The 6,012-nt window shown below is 40.7% G+C and overlaps 1 long non-coding RNA gene across 1 annotated transcript; it reads right to left on the bottom strand.

Moving 5' to 3' along the window:
* Positions 1-246: 246 nt before the first annotated feature.
* Positions 247-5,988, bottom strand: LOC140849604 (uncharacterized). The gene is made up of 2 exons (XR_012131693.1): positions 5,553-5,988; positions 247-4,928 (listed from the first exon to the last, which is right to left on the bottom strand). It is a non-coding gene; the product is annotated as an uncharacterized lncRNA (long non-coding RNA).
* Between the last annotated feature and the right edge of the window lie 24 nt (positions 5,989-6,012).

Below are 6,012 nucleotides of genomic sequence, written 5' to 3'. Positions count from 1 at the left end.
CCAGCTTCACACCACTACAATCCATCTTCTATGGTACAACCAGAGTGACATTCCTAAAACAAATCTGAGAGATCACATCCTTCTATGGCTCTTCATTGCTCTGGGAAAAAGTTTAAGCTCTTTATATGATGAGTATCATCTTTAAATTCTGCTTCTCTGCCCAGGACCTTCTTTTACCATTACCCTATTTCTATATGGGCCCTTTCAGACACACAATTTTAAATATCTTTCAGTTTCATTTTGTTGTGTTTTTTTTTTTGTGCTGAGATCACTCTTCACTTGCAAGACTTTTATTCATCAAAGAAAAAAAATTAAGACTTATGATCCCAGTTACACTATACATAGAAAAAGAAAACAGGTGAGAAAACCTATTTATTCTTGAAAACCTTTCTGGAACAATAAATGAAAATTAACCAATAAATAATGTCGGGGTAATGCAGTTTGGAAGAGAAGAAACATAAGTTTTGGAAACAAATAGACCTGTGATCCACCCCTAGCCCTGCTTTTACTAACTGTATAACTGTGACCAAACCACTCAACCTCCCTACATCTGTTTCCTCAATGATGATACCTGGTACACAATAATTATGAGGATTAAATGAGTTGCTCAAAAGTAGTAGCTGTTGTTAAGATGAGATTTCCACCTGGAATACAGATGTCTAAATGAGGGGCACCCAGACTGGAACCCCATCAGATGTAAATGATGATCCTGCAGACAGAGGCGCCTGACTGGTAAGGGGCTGAAGAAGTGTTCCTTGAGCTCCATGCTGAGGTAAAAGAAGAAACTACAGAACAGGGAAGGGCCCAGAAAACACAGGCTCAGGATGGAGAAATTAGAATATTGCAAACTCATTAAGTATCTGCCTATTTGCTACCTCTGTCATTTCTCCATCTACTCTCTACAAAGGCAAAACAAATGCTTAAAGAAAGAAACAGTACAGACTTCATTTCAGGAACGTACTGCCTGAAGAGTAGGTCAGAAGAATCGCATCTCACAATGCATCTTGGAGGGAGAAAACTCTCTGGAAAGAAAGTAGCTTCTGAGAACTTATAAGGAAAGGGAAGTAGGCTGACTACCATGGGCCTGCACAGAAAAATGGTAAAGTGAGAAATTGAAAATGTACTTCTAACTGCCACAAGGCACATTAAGGTACCTAACATTTTATTAATTTCCAAGAGAACTGAATACCCAATATATGCTCTAGATACAAGTGGTAACTATGAGTTTACTAAGGTCTTACACTGGGTATTGAGAGATGGCAAGTTTAGATGGATGTGACGTGGTAGATGCCCATATGGCCAAGTGATCAAAGGCCAGGACACAGAATCACAGTGTCAGCTTTCCTGAGTTACCTCCATTTCATTGGAATTTATCAGGGCAGAGAAGAAGGATAAACTGGAAGGCAGGGCCTAAGCTGTGAAGGTCTTTTAATGCTAAAATAAAGACAACCTTTGCTCTTGGCAATGAAAAACCATTGTACGCTTCTCAGCAAAGATACGACAAAGTGAAGTTTAGTTCAGGGGACTCAGCAGGTTAATTCCTAATGAACCTAGAAAAACACCTGAGACGGTAATGAAACAGAACGTCCATTTCCCCAAACATAATTAACTTCCATAACCCTTTAGAGCTTGCAAAGTACTTTCATACAACTACTTTTACTTTATTTTCCCAAAATTTCCCGAATTGAGTGTTATTCTTATCTGTTTTACAGCTGAGGAACACGAATATGTCACACAGGATCCCAACAGGAAACAGATGATAATTAGATGGATTAGAGTGATTTGAGGAGTGTTTATTTATAATGCTTATAAAGACATGGGGAGGTACAGGGTCAGAAACTTGAGACCAGGAGCCTTGGAAACTCTGTAACCACTCATAGGCCAGGAGGTGGTTTGCACAGTCATTGCAGCTTGCATTTACCTGGGGCAGGCCAGACACTTGTCCTTGTGAAGCTTGTGTGGGCCTCAGGGAGTGTCTGCTTCAGCTTTTCTTTGCACTGAACATTAGGCTGGGGTATTCTGTTATGTACTGTCAAAAGAAACAGTATTTGCTCTTTGACAGTGTTTTTCAGCCAATGTGCAGGATGTGACAATGCAGAGACAGCTAAGATACACATGAGCTATGGAGAACTGCTGTATGATAGTTCTAGTCCTAGTTTTAGTACTAGGTCTAGGTATCCAGAGCTAGATCAACTGCCCCAAATTCCAAGCCTACTTGATCATTTTTGAACTGCATTGAAGGACAAAGAGGGAAGCCTGGTGGGACTAACTTTTTTGACTTTTGTGGTTTGTTTAGAGGTCTCACCAGCTACGTGGTCCTATGTAGATTCATGAAGGTTAAGAAGATAAAAAAAATTGGTAGATGTTACTGACAACAACAACAAAAAAGGACATGGGCCTTTTGGGGATAACCCCTTTGGGAATAAAGGATATGCTCTTTTGGGGAACTGAAGTAGAGAAAAAAATTCAATTAAATTAGTGTAAACCCAAAGGTGGAGAAAGTAAATTTTGAAAAAGATCTGTGTGTGAAGTCTCAGTCTCTGGGAAGCAGGCATTCTTAGGAGATCCAGGAGAAACTAGAGTGGCTTGGAAAATCTGCTTCAGTTTTACTATTAGAAATGAGCAATGGACAACTGAAAGCAAAATAAAGGAAGAAAGGCTGATTACATTGGAGAAAGAAAGAAGTCTCCTTATGAAAAAAATGTATTATGTTAGAGGCAAGAAAGGAGTAATGATATCTTTAAGGAAAAGGCAGACAAAAAATGGAGCACTTTCAAAAGATAATAGAGAAGAAGGGTATTCTTCAAAAAGGTAGTAGAAAACAGGAGATATACTAATGAACACCATACAAGGGTAGCATCACATTTTCCAAAGGCATTCCATGAAATAACTCTTTCTGTTAGATATTGTTAGAAGTTAAGTACCCCTACTCCCCCAAAAAAAATTTCCACAAAAAAACTTTTTAAGTGAAATAGCAACCAAATTTCTTTATAGTAACTGAAAATATTGCCAAATTTATCCAGAACACATTTTGCCTTAGTGATATCACTCATAGCACCTGCTCAGCATTTCCTTCTACAAGTGCCCAGTCTGTAATGAAGAAAGCAACTGAACCCAGACATAACCATGATGGCTATGCCATATGACCAGCCCCTAACCAGACGAGGCACCTGACTTGAGGAACAACCAATCCATCCATAAGCTGGCCCATGACTTAGGATAATATGCCTTGGTAATTAGATAGCCACTCTGATTCTTCCCCTTGAGAATTTGAACCATGACATACAGAGTGAATTGGTCAGCTGGTAATAAGAGGGGGAGCAACAGACAAGAATAACTGAATCATGTTAATAGTGGAATACTAGAGTTCAAAGTCACACCTCCTTGTTACTACAGAGAACCCTGGATTATGATCAGCAAACAAGCTGCATCTCTGCAGCCCCCCATGAGGCTCAGTTGTTCAGTTTTCCTGAAAATCCATTTGGCCTAGCTACACAGATGAGATTCCTGTTTCCCTATCCACTTTCTGTAGTTTTAGAATTCCCTATTTGCCAAAATCAACGTTATGATTTTGTTTCTTGCAACCAAAAGAGTGCCCCTCCCCATTCTCCCATCAGATTCACACTCACCTGATCATGTTCCAGCTGTTTTTCTAAGACGTACTATCAGCAAGCAGAACTTTCCAGGCATATCATCCATTGTTACACACTATCTTTTTTAAAAAATGTTCTCACATGAGTGAATAAGAGAATACCATAATCATGAATGTTCTCTAATTCATATTTTTTAAAAGTTGACTATATGCATTCTTTCATTATTTGTATTATTTGTAGCATAGTTCATAAATAATTTTGTTCCTCTTTTCAAGGTAGAGGTGCTGAAAACCACTGCTCTAAAAAGTATGTAGAGTAGTGGGCATTAAATATAATGCTGGGGGTCCAGTAACATGTTTTTTGTTTGTTCGGGTTTTGTTTTTGGCAAAAACATGCTCTGAATCTGGGATTTGTTTTATGTTTCCATTACCTTTGCTTAGCCCTAAATGCATATATGATGAAAAAAAGTCCCTTCCTACCACCAGAGGGCACTGTGCCATTGGGCTACCTCCCCATCCTCAGACCAGGACTGGTCCGGAAGTTGAATGAGAACACGGGGTTAAGAGAAAGCTGCTAAAGGCAAGGCTGCGCTGCAGTTAAGAGCAGTCTGTAATTGTTAGTCTATATTGTTCTGCCTCTAACAAACTCACTAATCTTGATCTTCCTAGTTCTCACTGGCCTTATTTAAAATTAAGATACAATTCAGGCAAACATATCTTAACAGGCATAATTGTTTTACATTAGAAGGTAAGACTAGATCCAGTTGATTCTAATTTAAATGTGGAAATCAGATTGGTCTACTTACCTATTAAAATTGTACATAACTCCTGCAACTTCTTAAGGAAAACACCTGCCAAGTACTAACAGTCTATTACTATAAACCTAGATCTGGTTAGTTTAGGGGGTTGGCTTCTTTCACAGTACAAATTAACAGGTAATTTTTCAAGCAAGGTTTACCTTGGCACTCATTAATTTCCTCAACATTCATTGAGCACCAACTCTGTGCCAGGCATACATCTGCTAGATGGTGGCAAAAAAAACCCCACAAGCTGTGCTTTCAGTGAGCTTTCAATCCAGGAGACAGTAAAAATAATTTTTTTAATTGTCAAACTGAACTGATAGGTGCTACTAAGAGAGCTACATTGAAGCTACCAGCATATATTAACAGGGAGACTGACTCCCTCCATTAAAAGTGGTCAAGAAATGGTTCCCCTAAGAAAATGATTCTTATGATCTAACAAGTAAGTAGGTTCTAAAGAGCCAAACTGTACAGGCAGGCAGAGATGGGGATAGCGAGAACAATCTTGGCAAGTCCAAAAAGGATCCGTAGGAGACCTAAGGGAAAAAAGATCAACCATGGTTAGTGTTCAATGTATTGTATGGTGCGGGAGCCAAACAGTTGCTGGGCGGTCACGGACCTTCAAAGTCGTAACTCTTTTTGTTTTAAGAGTAACTTAAGAGTTCTAAGCAGGAGGTTGTGTGTTCAAACTTGTATTTGAAAAGACTATTCTGGTGCCATATGAAAAAATGAATGCAGAAAGCATGAGGAAGCTATTCTTCGAGGAAGGCTGACTCTGTAGGTAGGTGGTGAGTGAACGGATTACCGATATTTAGAAAGCAAAATCCATACAACTGGGTGATGGGGTACATAAACTGTGAAAGAGGTCATTGCGTTGATTGCAAATTAGGTATTTTTTTAAATGGCTAGTAAAATAAATGAAAATAGGCCCATTTGATTCCAAACACGGAGACCTATGCATAGATCTGTGGAGTCGGCGCGGTTATTTCTTTAAGTAAAAGTTTCCTTGCATTTTCATGGACCCTACGAAAATGCTCTCTGAACCGTTACGGATTGGCGAAGGCTCGAACAAGCAACGCCCGAGGAAAGGCGCTCGGCCCTGAATCACCAACGATTGGGTCTTGAGAAACCTGGACTGCTTTGAAGAGGGCTCCATTCACCGATACAGGTTGGGGGCCCTGGAAGGTCCCAGAACTCTGCAGTCACGTCAGCTCAGGCGGCGCGGAAGGCTCAGGAAACCCTGGACTATAACCCAGTATTCATCGGAGCACAGGGACTGCATTCAGGGGGCTGGAGGCACACCGGAAGCTTAGATCAAGTCACTCTCCTTCGCTACGGTGGCCGGAAAGGTCCAATTTAGGTCTTGACTAATCAGTCGAGTTGGCTTGGAAGAAAGCACACGCGCACTGCGTACTTCTCAGCTCTAGGATGAGTTCAGTTCGACGCCAGTACACGGCACGGGTTTAGGGTCGGCGGTCACTCTCACCGTCCACTGCTCTCAAATTTACTAGGAGGGCTCGGTCACATAGCAAGTTTTTCCATTGGTTTAGAGAGGGGCGGGCCGGCCCTCCCTCGTTGTCGAATGGCTGCCTGTTCTCCGCAAGGTAAGGAGGCGGGGTT

The sequence above is a fragment of the Manis javanica genome, chromosome 1, assembly GCF_040802235.1.
Source record: "Manis javanica isolate MJ-LG chromosome 1, MJ_LKY, whole genome shotgun sequence".
NCBI classification, from domain to species: Eukaryota; Metazoa; Chordata; class Mammalia; order Pholidota; family Manidae; genus Manis; species Manis javanica.
This window is presented reverse-complemented; position numbering and strand designations above follow the sequence as displayed.